General features: G+C 43.5%; 1 protein-coding gene and 1 long non-coding RNA gene across 3 annotated transcripts in view; one reads left to right on the top strand and one right to left on the bottom strand.

The window, feature by feature from the left end:
- SPIDR (scaffold protein involved in DNA repair) overlaps positions 1 to 17,702 on the bottom strand; it is a 3,076,965-nt gene that overhangs the window by 1,827,586 nt on the left and 1,231,677 nt on the right. The window lies entirely within an intron of this gene.
- Positions 1 to 17,702, top strand: part of LOC138497496 (uncharacterized) — a 405,756-nt gene that overhangs the window by 386,345 nt on the left and 1,709 nt on the right. The gene's annotated exons all lie outside the window — the stretch shown is intronic.

Below are 17,702 nucleotides of genomic sequence, written 5' to 3'. Positions count from 1 at the left end.
TGTTGAGATCTCGGATCATTCATTGGAATTCTAGTTCTCAATCAGTGATATCCTGTGTCAATTAGTTTAACATATCTTTCTTCAAGTCTTGTAGAAGTCAGGCTATATCTGCCTTGATAGCAGGAGATGATTTCCCTGCCTCTTGTGCCATAGGCATAGTGGCCGGCATGTTCGCCAGGTGAGTTCCTTTATGTGATTTGGCTGCGGTTAGAAAGACTTTAAAGGAATAGTGCACTCAAAAATATTATTGTACCAAGAGTTCAGGCATGTGTTTTTAAGCATACGTTGATCGATCGCACAAACATTTCCTATGCACCTTACTGTAGTTTTCTTCACTTTTACACATGCAAAATCAGGCAGCAGGGTGCGGCCATCTTATGCTAATCTTATCCGTTGCTGCATCACCCTAAGGTGAACTGCCCTAGCGGCACTAAATCATATCCCCCGCCCCTGAGGCTGACATCACCATTCCTAGTGATATTCTCTGCCTATCTCCATGACGTTACTGGGCAGCGTAGCCAAACGCCAAAGGAAACCTCAATACTCTGCAATTTATAATGTGCTTTTATTTCACAATAAACGCTCTGAGAAACATCCGCTGATTGCCATATTCAACCACATTGGTAATTTCTTTCTTTGTTCTCGATCTACAAATGTTTATCGTGAGTCACACGGTATTCTTTTTGGGTATAGGAAGCGCATTGGACGCACCATGAATCGCAAGACTTCGGCATCAGCTTGGTGCTAGAACACCGTAAACGATGTCAGGTTGCTCCTTATCGCTGGTACCACAAAAGGGCATATCGGCCCGGGGCGATCATCCCAAAACAGCGTCATTGTAATCCAGCCATTTAAGTGTATCTGCAGCTGCCGGCTAAAGAAGCCATCAATTGATATCTGTAATCGATGACATTCACAGAAAGGCAGGATCTAGCTGTGTAGAAAACACAACAGAAATGTTTCTCAGTAGCCATTCTTTATTCTAATTGATCAATTTACCCATTCATTCTGCACAGTGTCAAAACTAATGATGAACACAAACATGAAACAATGAAAACAGAGAAAACATTGTGGAAAGTTGGAGTCTACGATGTGCTTGAGAGGTTAGTGCTATGAAGTATGCTTAGCTCGCAATGGGATGCAGAAGCTCACGGAAGAATTTGAAGAACAAATAGACGGCATTTTAACGGAAATTAGCGTAGAATATAGCGTTGATGGAACCTGGGGGAACCCAGACGTGGACTACATGCATTTCGGTTCTGTACTGCCCATGTGCCCGGGACAAAGACAAGTACACAAAGGTTGTTTTTGCGTGTCGTTGCAATATGCCACCACAAACAACAACCCATTACAATGTAAGCCAGCAATAACGGTCAGAAAATTAAACCTTGACTCGTTCGTCTATAAAATCGTCTACAGTAAAACGTACATAATATTCGGCATTTCCATTCTCTCGGCATAACGCAGAATCTCCGTTCAGATCAACAACTTTTCATAAAACGAAATTACATGTTCCTTTGTCCAGTTTTGGAATGGTGAACCTTATTATATTTGGCAGTATTACACACCTCCCTTCATTCATTGCATTCAGAATCCTCCCTTTCTTACAAGGACAAAAAAAATCAATCAAACCTTATACTGTGTAGGATGCGTGGGTGTGCACAGCTCACAAGCAAAATTCAAATGCGGTGACCTTCACTTCGAATGGAAGCGACTAGCCCTGCAGACCACAGTGGCATTTGAAATATTTTTGAAAAACAAATTGTTTGATGGCATCTACCAATGCCGTGCGAAATCTGTAGTGATTTACTTTTTTATGAAAACAGTTTACTTCCAAATGCCTTATTTTTAGTGTCCCTCTGGTGAACTGCTCACTCTCCCAGCACCTCGCACAGCCAGCCACTCCACCTGTTAGCTCAGCCCGTCTACTATTCTCACAGCAAATCAGCTAATCATTTTTGCAAGTAGCAAGTCTCGATCCCTGACAAAATGTGCTCGTACGAGAAGGTCAGAGCAAGCCCTGCTCCAACCTTAGTGCACAATCCGTCTCTGCTCACTGACTCATGCCATCTCCAACCCCCTCCCTCCAAGACCCCGGTCCCCTGAACCCATGACCCCATGTTCCCTTTGAACGCATCTGGTCCCCAGACCCTACCCCCGCACCACCTCAACTTCACCTCCCATTTACCTAATCAGCAGTGGTTATATAGTTTGGTAACACTGACACCTATCCCCACTGCGTTTGAAATCGTAAGACTCCGAGGGCCGGAAATTAAGATCGGCCCCTCTGATAAGGCATCCGATAGCAACGACTCCTAACACATGCCCCCATAAAAATATAGGTCAGAATGCACCTATTTCTCACCAACAACCCCCTTTGATGCGTTATTTTGCTTACAGTCAGTAGTTCTTGCGCACCAAATTTCTCATTCCTTTGTTGGACGCGTATTTATTCAGCTATTTGCAAACATGCTTGCTAAGGAAACTGCAGAACCACAAGGTTTCTTTCCTGCAGATAGCCATCGGACCCTCCCCGATCAGTGAAGGACCCACAAGAGCATGCGGAAAGTGTGAAAGCACAGCGTTACACTGTATGGCACCTCCAAAAGACACTTCTTGCAAAGAAAATTGACAAAGAGGATACATTTCAAAAGACTATTTGGACGCTTTATTTGGACACTTTATATAAACATTGTTGAACAAATAAATAGCTGCTGATCATTTGAACCAGGAAGTGAACTGTTCCACGAGGTCTGCTTTCGGAGGACAGGGCGCGTTTGCAATGTTTTGTGGCAATGTACGTGTCCTAGGAACAAAATGAGCGATTCCATGAGTATGTTTGTCCAACACAGTCAAAGTGAGATCTTTAACAAAATCGGATTCCATTCCCTGGTATATTGGCTTGACCACCCATTTTTTGCATATTTTCGTAAAGGCCATTGTGTAACGAAACATCCCAAAGTTTCCTGCAGTCCTCGGTTGTTCTCTCCCTATGTTCTTGTTATGCACGAAGACCGCTAGTAATGTCCAATATTGCATCCCATCTATGCCAAAATGCAATCTCTTGGGCCTGCACTTTAGGCACATATTGTGGAACACCTCCAAATCTCCTGTGTGACAGAATTCTGCGAGTCCCTTCAGATCTCTTGATAGAGTTTCATTAAACACAATCTTCTCGAGAGCTTTGTGTGGAGGTGAAGATGGAACCAACCACTTCTTCTTGCGTTCCTGCTCCTCCGATAAAGGTCCATGTGCACATTGGTGAAAATGTAGGTTTTCTGTCCAAGAGTGAACGTTCGAGCAGTGTTGCATTAATGAGCGCCATTTTTCAAGTAGAATTTCCACAGACCCACCACAAGTTTTTGAGTTCCTCCAAAGATGGTTGCTCAAAGACTGGGACCACTGTAGAATATTTTCAGAACCTTTTTTTTACCAGCAGCTGTGATTTTTTTATGGATTGATTTGGCAACGTGCCATACATCAAATTGATGGCCAATGTTTGGAAACTGCTCTTGCATTGCCTTGGCTATTGAAACATGTCTGTCGGTGGCTATGAGGGCTATTTGCATTCCACTCAATAGGAGATCTTCCAGGGATTTTATAAAACCATGTTTCTCCATGGCCACTGAGGATTTACATACGGACACCTGCACGACCACCAAACTTTATAGTTTCCATGTCCTGAAAGTGGTATGTGCAGTACTTTGCTGAAAATCCAGGCCTGTCACACTGTCCATCGCCAGCTAGCCTGAACCATTTTTCAGAGAATGTCCTTTCAATTGACATTTGTTCAATTTTCCAAGCTTCATTAATAGCAGGGAATAAATATTCTCGTTGATATTTATAGTACTGCGTTTTAGCAAGGAACTGAAGTCCCACAAATTGACAGAAACTGGACAATTTACTAAAAGTAGAGCCACTGAAAAGTAAAGCTGCTACATACAGTAGATTTCCAGCTGGCACTTTGCACAGCATCAGTTGAGCAGACCATGAAAATGTAGCATGGAGCAGGCCAGACGTGGCTTGGATTTTCAGGTTAGTGCCTTGTGATACACGAGTCGCATTCACCGATGGCTGTCTGCATACTTGCCCCCACACTGGATGGACACATTTCAGCATCAGTATAATCTCTACCAGGCAGCTGTCGAATACAACGTATTTGCGATCCTTTATTAGACTATAGTCCTGCATGAATGTGATTTGTGACTCAACTGTGGTGGACATATCGGCCGAACAGGACACACTGCGGTCGAGATCTTTGGCTAGTTCTTCGGTCAATTGTGTTGAGGCTTCAGCGTCTGTTATTTCAGCTTGTGTTATTTGAACACGAATTGGAGAAACCATCAATGTTGATTGTTTATTGGGTGACCCTTTTTTTGCGGTTGTAGACTGTGTGAAGTGGTCACTGAGTAATTCAAAAGCATCTTCCTTTTATTCAGTTTCTTCATCTTGTCGAGTTCTCACATTTTAGCAATGGTCCAAAAACACTTTGCTTGCTTCGCCGGTCACATTCAATTCATTTTCTGGCCATTGGGCATAAGCATCTTGAGTCTGCTTATTGACTGGACTACGCCACGCCTCAAATAATAGTTGCTCCATGGTGAAATCTGTTTAGCAAGCAGCATCTTTGGTTTCATTCGTTGTCTGTGCCTTCATACTTTGTTTTCTTCTGGGCCTCTAGGGGATGGGTTGCAAAAGCATGTTCAATGTAAATCCAACATACAGTATATAGCACTTTATATTAAAATAAAAAGCATGTTATGAAGACCAAGCCCAAACCACTTTTTGTAAACAAAATTGTTTGTTAGTTACCCTTGTTTTCCTGATTTTCTGTGAAACCGTGTTGTTCACTTTAACGACCGCATCAGAAAGCTGGTCCGCCACCTCTGATTCATGTGCCTCCTCTTCTAATTCCCGACCTTGTATACATCCCTTGAATAAAATATTAATTTTAAAAAAGTCAATCGTATTTGAAATCAAATTCTTTCCTCACACACATTGCTTATATACATACCCTCGTAAACTGTGTACGTCATTTAGTCAAAATATACATTTAGAATTTCACCTCATTGATGGCTAGTGTACTCGATCAGAGATCACTGTGCGAAACCCACTGATTGTTATGTTGCACTCAAGCATTTTGCATTGTATTCGGCATTAGGGTAAAAATTGTAACGTTCGAACTGAAATGGTAAAATTTTAAAAAAGATGCTTTTTTATAATAATGTTACTGTCTAATAGTATCAGATGTAGGATATACTTTCTTCCATTCAAGGTAAATGTCAGTACGCACACCTTATGCTCTGGACCAGCTCCAAAGGATGATGTAATTGTAGTCGAATTACCAGCATCCCCCGGTAACACAGTACTTGTTTTAGTATGGATGAAAACACTGAAATTGAACAGAAACAATCGGATGCAGGCAATGGTACATATCAATAAAAACCCATAAATGAAACATTATATAAACAAACGACAGGATAAGTAAACTATTTCATATTATCTAAAATTCCATGCATAATACATTTTTGTAATCGAATAGAGAAATAAAACTACCTGATAGGCGCTCAAGGTTGTTGTTGACTCCGGGAAAGAAATGGATGCAGAATCTTGCAACTTAATTTTCAGTGCATTGTCACGAAGTGGTAAAGGGAAAATTAGATTTGCATTAGATATAACACTCGCATCACACAAGCCAAATCCAATACGAAAGAACTGTTCGCCATCCTGAAGGAAGTAGAATCTCCCCCCCAAGTTCCCGATTCCTGCCTCAAGGACAAAAACTGGTGCACAGGCATTCAAAACGCCCTTGCCAACAAGATAGCCTTGCTTCAAGCGAAGATCAACAACAAAAAAGCGTCCATAACCGCCACAAACTCTGTTAATAGAGGCCCCTCATCCAAGGTCACCACAAATCCACTACCACCGACTCAGATACCAATGGACGCCCCACCCTTCCACTTTCAGAAAGTCTCCATTAAAGAAGTCGAGAAAGTCATCCTCACCCACAAACCCTCTAATTGCCAGGGCGACCCATGTCCAGCCCAAATCATAAAAGACGCTGCCCGTGAACTCTCACCCTTCTTTACGAAACTCATAAATGCTTCTTTTGCCTCAGGCACCATACCCAGTAACCTGAAACATTCCTGGGTCCTACCCCTCCTCAAAAAACAAACTCTGGACCCTGCCATTCCAAACAACTACCGCCCTATAATTACTGTGCCGTTCCTATGAAAAATTCTAGACAAAGTGGCCTACCAACAAATTCAACACCACTTGGAACTAAACCACCTCCTATGAGTCCAACAGTCCGGCTTCAGGCCACAACACAGCACAGAGACGGCACTCCTGGACCTTAAAGCTCAAATAGACTTATTAAGAGACAATGGCACGACCTCTCTCTTACTACTACTGGACCTGTCCACCGCATTCGATTTGGTAGACCATGCAATACTATGTAATCATCTGGTCACGGCAGCCCGCTTCTCCCAGGAAGCTGTCACGTAGATCCAATCCTTCCTGGATAACAGGACTATGCGAGTCTTCTCTCCCCTAGCAGCTGCTGACCCTGCACCTATTACGTGCGGCGTACCCCAAGGATCCTGTGTATCGCCCACCCTCTATAATATTTTCACAAAGCCCCTTTTCGATGATCTAGATGGTCTTGGTATCACCTACACGAACTATGCAGACGATACCCAGATCCTCATCCCGCTGACGGGAGATTATGACAAGGATTTGGCCTTTGTGAACAAAATCTGCCTCATCATCCAGGCATGGATGGCCGCTCATGGTCTATGCCTGAATGATGACAAAACCGAACTCCTCATTCTAGGCACCTCCTCTAACATCAAAAAACTGGGCACCAAATACGACTCCTTCACCATCACTGTAGCTAAAGTAGTCAAAACCCTTGGCTTTTATTTAGACTCCACACTTACCTTCTACAAACAAGTAAACTCCATGGCCTCAGCCACCTCCTATACTTGCAAATTAATTAGAGCAGCCAAGCCTTGCCTCTCACCCAATAATTGTGTCACCATAGCTAGAGCCCTAATCCTGTCGCCCTCTACATAGACAGTAATCAATACATCATCTCCAAAATTCAAACTCTGCAAAACAATGCCCTAAGAGCCACCCTAAACTTCCCAAAAAAATGCCCACATCTCAGACCTCAGGAGAACCATGAACTGGCTTTCTACTAAAGACAAAATCCGCCTCAAAACAGCCTCCATCACACACAAATGCCTTAACCAGGCAGCCCCTCAATACCTTATAGACAGATTCACCAAGCAGACAGCCTCGCGCCCCCTATGAAAAGCCAACTCTAACCTACTGCTAGTACCCAGATACAAACGTACTAAATCTGGCGGGAGTAGCTTTGCTATCAAAGCGGCACAACTGTGGAACTCCCTTCCATCTGAACTAAGGGAAGACCTCCCATACCAGCAATTCAGATCCAAATTTATCCAACGGCTAAACGTCCATGATGTGTAACCTCAGAATTGGCATATGGGATCACATGCAAATTCTTAATTTTTGTTCTGTACTATCTATCACACTTACACTGCATGAACTGTATATATTGTTATGATTCCTGACACTTCATGTCTACAGCACTGTAACCACAAGCTGTATCTCATGATTACTTGCAACTTGTAACCTAAGCTTAACAACCCTCTTTCTGCCTTTGCGCCCGTATACCTCTGGGTCTGGTTGCGCAATATAAATAAACAAACAGACAAACACATGTGGGAAGATCCGACTCTCAAGAATATGAACTTCAGCAAGTGTGTATGGCTCACCATTGGTATACTGGACGTGTCGGTGATGTCGTCACTACCGATATTCTGTACTTCAGTAAATATGCTCACCTAAAAGAATTGACATGTGAAGCAACCGATTACGAAAAGATTATCCTTATTTCGAAGGGCACTATAGCATAGTTTTCTGTGTTCATAAATAATTTTCTATGATGCGCCTAAAACCGGGGACAGATGTCTAGCAAAATGGGGTATAGCTATAAAGCAATACAATCTGGTAAATAAGCAAAGTTTAGTAAGAAATATTTACACCAAAAGCACCAATCCGTCCATGTAGTTAGTTAACTGTTCAGTACCCCTAGGCCTAGAGCTAATTCATGAACCGTGACTCACCTGAGGCAGCGTGTGCATGAATAGATTTGGAATCGCATTTGGAAGCAATTTACGAGGCGTTCTGAGTCAATGCTTCTTTGTGTACTGCGATTGGTCGTCCATATTCGGGGTAAAGTGCTGGCTGCAGATACTGAATCGATCACCCCTCAAGTCCCCCAAGACATCCTGGGCTCTACTTTCAAGCTCATCTGGCACAAATTCGCAATATCTGACCCATTCTCTTATTAGATCTATATTCCTTGGGAATATGTGCATTATTGTGCCCTTAGGTTTGGTATGGGTCTTAGAATGGCAACTGTAAACTATACAAGCAGGCATTTTTGAAACATCTGCAAAAAAAAGTCCACATCGTAAAAAAAAGAAGCCGACTGTACACTAGGATATCTTTCATACACAATTGATTGATGTGACGCAAATCGTAACGCGTTACTCGTCCCTTGAATGTACTATCATGCATCAAAAGGAAAAATGCTTATAGACACGGTCCGCAAAGGATGCTATTCTATCCCAATTGACTATATTTGATTGTATTAGCGGCCCTTTAAATGGTTCAGGTTGGCGTTGTTTGACCTCCGCTTGATATTTCAACATAATCTTCCCGTGTTGCTTAGTCCTGCGCGTGTAGCTCTGAGTCCATTTTGGTGTGAGTACTCCACTAAGGACTACAGGACTAAGCAACGCGGGAAGATTATTGAACTATGAATTGATATTGAAATATCAAGCGGAGGTCAAACAACACCAACCTGAACCATTTACAGGACCGCTAATACGGGCGTACTTGAAAGTTCCCCACAGAGTGACCGTATGCATAAATAACTAAAGATAGTCCAGTTTATGACTAAACGATATTTACAACAAGGGCTTCACGTTATTTAGATCTATATCCAATTCGGAGTGATTACGGAAGAATTTACATTAAGACTAAGTACCAACTGTAAGAGGCCAAGCTAGATCCAAATGAGCTCAGCTGCTGTCATAGAGGGAAATTCCTGATTAACCCAGGACACCTCCTCTTATCTCATCCACTAACTGGACCAGACACAGCTAATATTTACAGATACATGTGCTGAGTATCTCTAACAAGAGTGAAACACATTCACCAACAGAAGCAATTTTATTTATAAACTGTTTCGATGTTAATGCTTATTAGTGACATTTCTCCTGAAGAAAATTCCCTTATTCACCTTAGAGAACTGAAACATGTCGAGTCGTTCGAACCTAGTATAAAAACTAGGGACATTCTAAAAATACCCGCTAAAAGGGCCCTAACTATTGCTAGATGGCAAAAGCCTCTGATCTAGTTATATATTGAGTAAAAGTCTTCAATACAATAAATCCGCCATTAGCTTAAGGGTTTGATGTCACAAGTCATTTGTCTGTTTTTCAGACATTTTTGTATTCACTATAAACTGCAACAATATACAATTGAACTGTTTTGTCTTTTAATAATTGTGTAATTTATTAAACAAAATGAATTTTCTACTAGTTTCTGAATATAATGAACTTGAACTGTGAATGTTGATATGAGCTAACTACCTTCTTTGTACTATAAATAAGGGCTGTATTGTTGCCATTATGCAACAAAATTAAACTAGATAGCAATGATAGTACTAGTATCTGTTTGCACGGGCTACAAGCAACGAAGATAGCTGAACTGAGCAGAAACGAGCCACAGGATACACAAAAAAAGACAGTGAAACGATTGAAAAAGAAAATCTGATGTTGTCTGATGAGAAGCAGTCTGTTTATACTTATTGAGTAAAGAGGCGTCCTGTCATTTCCATGGAGACACGTCATTAGCTGGAGCGCAGAGAATGTTGACACGAGACGTGCATTGGCCTTGTGAAATGGGCCGTACGTGTCTAGTGATGTCAGCTTCAGGGGCGGGGGATATGATTTAGTGCCGCCAGGGCAGTTCACCTTAGGGCAATGCGGCAACGGATACGATTAGCACAAGATGGCTGCGCCCTGCTGCCTGATTTTGCATGTGTAAAAGTGAGGAAAACTACGGTAAGGTGCATAGGAAATGTTTGTACGATCGATCAACGTATGCTTAAAAACACATGCCTGAACGCTACGGACAATAATATTTTTGAGTGCACTATTCCTTTAATATTGGGTGTTTTTCACTGCTGGGATTTAGTTGTAGCCATAACCCCTCACCCCCAATCTGTTCTGGACCCTACTATAGTGATAAAAAAGGTGGCTAAAGTACTGTGCCAGTGAGCGGAAGTAGATCTCTGAAAGGTCCCAGCTGTTCTGAAAGGACTCGTACAAGGAGATTGTTAAACTAAATAAATTGCTAAACACCTAGAAACTGGCAGCTTTCCACTTGGGGGCCGTTCACCCGACTTTAGCCCAGTATGATTTAAATCGGATTGTCTGTTTGTTAATAGCAGGCCCTGTTAGAGTCCCCCACTGTGTGGGTATTACCCTGAAGGAATCACTGTGACCTCTCATGGTGCAATTCAGGTCTGTTTGCTCTTATGTAACTTTGCTTCAGTGAAACTGCTAAATTCATGATCGCTGAGGCCGATCTAGCCCGCGGCCAAGTATTGCCACTTAGCTTTGCTGCAGCATTTGTCAGGTTCTCATGGGGTCGCCGTGCTCCGCAACAACACTCACCATTGTTGCGGTGCCCCAGAGCAGGGGCGGGTTTCACGGTGCATCTTGTCAGGGGAGCAGGAGCCAGGCGACTGGTCCAACAATGTCTCTGCGGCCACGAAACGGTGAGAAGTAGCAATCTGTCTCTGACCCAGGTGTGGCCCCTTCATCTCTGCAGAGTCTCTGAACTCCCTGGGGCCGGTACAGCATCCCAGAGAGGTCTGGGTTTCATCTCCATGGCCGCAATCAAGAGGAGGGCTGGCATGGCGAAGCCGTGCAGCTCAACGTCAGCTTTGAAGCTATCACCGGTCTCCTTGCGGGTGCAGTCGCCTCAATCCGCCTTGTAACCAAGCTCACCTAGAGTCTCGCTAGCCGCCAGCCAGCAAGGATGGTGTCCCAGGGAGGTCCAGAGACCATCGTGGTTGTTCACATGGCCTTCTGCAACAAATGGGCCTATCGCGCCTGCAGCCCCAATGGCTCAGCATGGGGTCCATAACGCCAAATGACTGGATCTAACAAGACGCAGATGTGTTCTCCATATGCTCATGGGCAAGTTGCTTTTTGTGCTGTGCGGAAGGAGGGATAATGGTAGCTTCGTTTCCCTTCAGAGCAGGATCTCACAGGCAGAGCGTCTTCATGGCTCACCTGCTTGGCCACTCCCCACGCCTTGCCATTCTATAAAAGGCCAAAAGCGGCAGGGATGAAACCTCTAGGCATCCCCAAATGTCAAGTTCGATAAATACAACAAACTCTGCCAAAGCATGTTCTCAGTATATCATGTGTCTGGTACAGAATCATCAACACATTGAGGCGGGATGCAGACGCATGCCCAAAGGGTAACAATCTATTTGTGCCATTACATGCAGGATATCATCAGCCTCCTTCAAACACTGAGCAACTAATCAGCCAGGTAAGAACACTGTATACCTAACACTATTTATACACATTAACTATGTGAACGTACACTTTCTTTCTAAATCCCTTCCAAATAGACTAAGAATTATTTGGACAATTTTCCCCTACGATAATTGATAGCAGATCAAATAAAAAGCATAGAAAACCAGCATGATAACCTCAATTAGAACAATGTTCTCAAATTTAGCAAAAGCGCACCAGGTTTTGCCAACATGTTTGGCTGCGAAATGGACCAAAACAAAAATCTGCCCATATTTCTTAATGGAGGAAATATCAACTAATCCCCTCCTCCCCCCCAATCACGGTATTCTGTATTGTTCTGCTTTTAGAGAGACCAGTGAAAAAAAAGAAAGCCTCTCGCTCTGTGGTGGAGGGTCATGATAAGGCAGGTGGAGGGTACCAATAGATGATAGGAAGAATAAAATACAGGCTGTGGTAAAGTGTTTTTTTTCCTTCGGATTTACTGTCTGCCCTCTCCGACTCTTGCTTGCTTCTGTTTCACCATGTGGATCACTGCAAATTTCTCTACAGCTGTGATATTTTTCATGGGCTGTTCAGTGCAGAGGAGCTGCTGAGAAGGGCTCCTGGTCATCTTTGGGGTGGCATAAACTAGCATTACTGTTCCCACTAAGCATGTACATAAGGAAAGATGAAAAACAGTAATGAGCACAGAAAAAGTAGCTTGCATATACAATATAGCATGTCATGTACTTGATGAAGTTCCTCTGGACCCGTGAGTCCATGGTGAAGGCTGTGATGCTCTGCAAGGAGAGATACGACTCCACACGAGAATATGTCCATTGAAGGTCAAAGGTTAGAAAGCACAGTGGATGGGCAGATCATCAAGTCCAATTGCAGATAAAAGTAGGAGGAAAAAACGGGGGAAGACTGACTGCCCTGGGTTTGGAGAAGTCAGATACTTAATTAGGCATATCCGAGTTGTATTGTGGTTTACTATCAAAGAACTCCACTCCAGAGGAGAAGTGTCAGAAAAGCTATACATCTTTGGCGCGACTTCCTTGTTCTTTGACCTCCTCTTGATTTTAATACTGAGCTGGGATTCAAAATGGATTTGTCAACATGACACCCAGAACCAGGCAAATACGTTTGGACTGGTTGCTCTTGTTCTTCTTGCGCTTTCTATAATGAGTAAAGTAGGTGCAAGCTCTGAGATTTTGTGGGGACCTTAATAAATCCTCACCCACCCAACAGTACTGATGGGCAACTGAGACTACAAGAGATGGCACTTAACAGGGACTGGGCCGATGTGATGGTTTTGTCTGTGCCTGTCTATCGTGGGAACAGGAATGAATCCAAAACAATTCCAGTGAAACATCAGCCTTTATCTTACCTGTCAGACACCTCCCAGAAGCACAGGGACATATCTTGAAGAAAAAGGGCACCTGCACACAGAGAACAATGGTTATACAGCACCCAACCTCTAGGCACCTGCAGGTACATTACTCCCTTCCGAGATTGTGGTCTGTTTTATGAAAGTTTCAGTCCATGATACAGGATTACACTACACAACCAAGCCCGAAGGGACTGCGCTGCAGGTCCTTAGTCCAATGTCAGCACGAGCAGCAGGGTAACCAGGATATCAAAATCACACTCAAAGAGGCTCTAGTCTGGGCGTTTGGAGTGGGATGTGGGGGTAGGAGTTTGGAGCAAGCTGGCAAGAGTGAGGAGGTTACAAGTGGACCATGGAGAAGAGGAAACCTGAGGCCAGAAGTGGAGAAGAAATATCTAAATTACAACGTTAGAGTCAGGGAGGAGGTTGGTGTCAAGGATCAGGTTGGTATCAAGGAGGAGGTTAAGTAACAGCAAAAGGAAAATGTTGATGTTGAGGAGATTGGTGTTAAGCAATATATTCTAGTTAAGGACGAGATTGGATTTAAGGAGGAGATTAAAAACCAGATTACATTAAATACATTCAGGACACAAAAGGTGGAGACTGATTTTGGAGAGTTCTAGGGGAGGGGGAAATTAGGAGAAATTATCAGAAGTTGGTGTGACCGAAACCCCAAGAAAAGGCACAGCAGGTTGGCCAGGTCAGAAGACATAAGGCCCAGAAAGTTCAAACGTGCATGTCTGGCCAAAGGCAAGGGGTAGTTGTGAAGCTAAGGCTTTAGATACGTTTTGAATAAGAATTTTACTGCCCATTTTATGAAGAGCCTTTCTAATGGCGTAAAGGGCCCATGGTGACATAACATCCCAATTTTTGCCATCAGCGTCAACCAGTTTCTTAAAATGTGTTTTAAAGTATTGTTGAACCATTGCACTAGGCCATCAGTTTGAGGGTGATGTATAGAAGTATGTAAGTTTTAATCTGGAGAATTTAATTTACTTCTAACATGAGTTTACTCATAAAAGTAGATTCTTGGTCTGTTAAGTTCTCCTTTGGAAACCCAACTCTAGAGTCACGTCAGGTTATTCTGTAAATGAAAGTCTTCAGGATACTGGGTTGCATAGTCTAATATCACCAGTATGTATCGGTTTCCCAATTTTGGTGGTTCAAGGGGTCCAACTATATCCATACCAATGCGTGAAAAAGGTATATCAATAATAGGCAAAGGTTGTAATGGGGCTGAGGGGGAGTTTGTAAACTGGTTTTCTGACATAGGGAGCAAGTACGTACAGAGTTCTTTACATCTGCATAGATTCCTGGCCAATAGAATTGGTTTAGGATCTGTGCTCGAGTTTTGCTTGTCCCTAGATGTCCGCCTGTCAGGTGAGAATGGGAAATTTCTAGTACTATTTTCTTGTGGATTATGGGCACCATAATTTGTGATCATGGGGTACCATCCGGCCCTCTCTCTCCCCTATATAACAGTCCCGCTTTTAAGAAAATAAATGGCCTACTTTTTTTTCTACTCTCCTCTTCGGGTAACACCTGAAGAAAAGGCTAAGCAAATAAGGGATCATTCCTTTGGGCAATGGCTAGATCAGAAATAACTTCAGTTTCTTCTGATGTTTGAGGTGGAAATGCCTCTGGAGTAATGCGAGACTCTACGCCAGCCTCCCAAATCCCTTGGTTCCTCTTTCGGTCTTATCAGAGATTTTGACTTCCTTGGGTTTGGAAAACAGACTTTTCCAGAATCCCCATTGCTATTATCTCCTCCGCCTTCACCTGATACACCTCTTTGACATTATTTTGCATCAAGAGTTTTATGTCCCCCTCTACAATCAGGGTCTATGACGCTTGCTAAAACGTCCAGGCCATGCTGCCATGATAAACCCCACTTAGAGGCAAGTCTAATGTAAGTTGTAGGTGGAGGAATGAGGTCTAAGTCGGTGGGTATCAAAACTCAGTCCCCAGGTTGGATCAATTCTCTCCTGCACCTGCACAAGTCCAATCAGATAGAGATTTCTGTGGTAATTGATGGAGTCAGGATGTCAGAAACTAAATTGTGTCGAAAAAGTCTTATCCTGACCCTCACAGTACAAACAAAACAACAAAGTGAGAATGTCTTGAGCCTGATATTGGCAAAAAGTGTTAATAAATGAAAATCAGAATGGCTCCAACAAAAGTTTTCTCTACAACGAAAAGACCTTGGATACAGAGGGTGGTTTCCTTACCTTGGATTCTCAAATGGGATGACAATGTCTCTAACAGTTCCTTTGTGTCTCTCTTTGATTCACAATACTCCTGTTAGGCAACAAGTTCTGTAGCAGTCTTTCATTAACACAAATGTCTTATTTGTCTAACAAACACTGTCCTTTTTAAGAAATAAATATGTAGGGTTGCAAATCACCTGGTATACTGCCCTGCCAGGACTCTTTATGCAATTCCAACTTCTGGGTGTACTTTCCTGACAGGACATATGTGTTTTACAGTTCCTCTTTCTCACCAATACTGCATACACAGTTCTTGGCTCGGTATATCAGTTTGCTCCAATGTCCGTTCAAACCTTTCCCTGCACTTGCATCTCGTGCATTCTTATGTTACTGGAGCTTGGATCAGCACTTTGCCTTTTCTGCTTTCAATCTTCTTGTTTCTTTTTTAGCAATCTCATAGCATTCAAATTGCCAATGGCGCAGTTTCCGAAACGCCCCAGGGTCCCCACTTGCTTTTGGCTGACTCACCGGCTCTCTGTAGCGTCTTCAGTCTTATTTAGGATTCTGAGGCATGGCTCGGCCACTCGCTTCCCACTCTGGGTTGTCCAGACATCTTTCCGGCTTCCTTCAGTGCTCCGCTGTCAGAGGCCTGCTTCCTCTGAGGTCCAGGTAAGGAGAATGCTGTCTTTTCGAGCTGCTGAGCACCCAGGACCTCTCTCGTGGCTCCCGGCATCTCCACAGCACATCCTGCTTGAGAACTGCGTTTCTCTTTCTTCACTGGCGAACCCCACTTCTCCGGCACACTGGTTCGTATCTACAGCATTCGCAAGCCACTGCAGAGGAACCAACATCTTCTCCTGCACTGCCACCCATCATACTGAGGTTGCCATCTTTAAATGTCCCACGCACAAGTATTTTCATTAAACTAGAACGCAGCTTGAGGCTCTTGTTACTCTGCATCAACTCCTTCATCCTCCTCATCTTAGTACTTAGGTGATTGTGGGAGGTGGAGGCCATGGCTGTCATTGGACATAAAGTATTTGGATAATCTTTCTCAATGGTTTTACATGAAAGAACAGTCTCAGATAAAGGTGAACCAGAAGTAAAGAGGGTTTTGTTGGAGCTTTAATCCTTCAAGTCATAGGTGGGAGTTGGACCTAAGGAATACTGGGAAAAGGTTTCTTCTTCTACAGGACGGATCAAACACATGGCAATAGGCCATTAGGGTATTGGACATTAGGGAGACTTCCTCATGGGTTAGGGGGGGAATAGCGCACCTTATCCAATGAAGCCATAACATCTTCCTGGTAGGTGTCTCCTCCCATGTGATCCTCATGTAGCCGCCCTTAGGGTCAGGATCAGTCAGCGGCTGCCGTCCCCTGGCCACATGGGAGGAGTATGTCTATCTATTTAAAAATGGTCAGGGCGAGCCCGGATAGAGTGTGACCCACTCTTATTTATTCCATATACCACATGTATAAAGAGAAAAGTGAAATCACCTAACAATTTAATACATTAACAAGTGTTGCACAGGACAATAGATATGGTGCATTACATGCACATAACAATTATCAAAAAGGTACATATATAACTCATATGAATGTGAACAACCCATCGCAATATCTTGGGGTCGTGTAAATAAAACTGCCACATTGGTTGGTCAATTATACAAAGATTAAATGAACCTTGCCATTTCATTAAGTTGTCGACACAACTGTGTTTCTGTCATGGTTTTTCGCCAAAGGTCTCTCTGGTCCGCTTGGAGGCTTCACTCACGCTTTATGGGCGCCACTTTTTCCTGCAATAAGGTTGCCGCCTATTCCCATGGAATATGCGTTGAGCAGTCTAATGGCTCGACAGTTCTTCAGCTGACTGCATATACTAATGATGGCTTTACCGGAGCAGTACGCGTCTCAATGCTCAGTAGTTAGTACCTAGCTCAGCGCCTTACTCTCTCGCTAGTCTTTCCCCTTCCTTTGTCTTGTCCTCCAGTCTTCCCTTACCCTCCTCGTTCCTCGCATTCCTGGACCCATGTCCTTCTCAGTCTGGTATCTTGCTGCGTTGCCTTACCGCGCCTCCTCTTCGTGCTCCTGGATTTTTGCTCTCTACTGGATTTGATGCCCGTTACTGCAAGGAACATCTAACGGATTACTGGTGCAGGTTTTCTGTCCCCCTGAGAGGGTTTTCCTGCAACTTGGGCAGTCTCCCTTGGGTTACCTTGCCTGACTGTCCTTGTGTGAGGCAGGGTGGCATCTTGGGAGGTTTGGCTCTATCTCCACAAGGCTAAACAACAGCTACAAAAAGGAAAGGACTCCAAGAAAGCCCTGCAAAAGAAAACACAGGTGAACCTCATCCCTGAATCTACAAACCCTGACAGTGTCGGCCTGAAGCGGTTGGAGAACGCTCTCACTTCAATGGCCTTCATCAGGACAGAAGCTGATTTCCGCGTCTCTTTCAATGAGGTATTCT

This window comes from Ambystoma mexicanum, chromosome 5q (genome assembly GCF_040938575.1).
Source record: "Ambystoma mexicanum isolate Mex_15411 chromosome 5q, UKY_AmexF1_1, whole genome shotgun sequence".
NCBI classification, from domain to species: domain Eukaryota; kingdom Metazoa; phylum Chordata; class Amphibia; order Caudata; family Ambystomatidae; genus Ambystoma; species Ambystoma mexicanum.
Note: the sequence above shows the minus strand (reverse complement) of the source record. Positions and strands in the feature narration are given on the sequence as shown.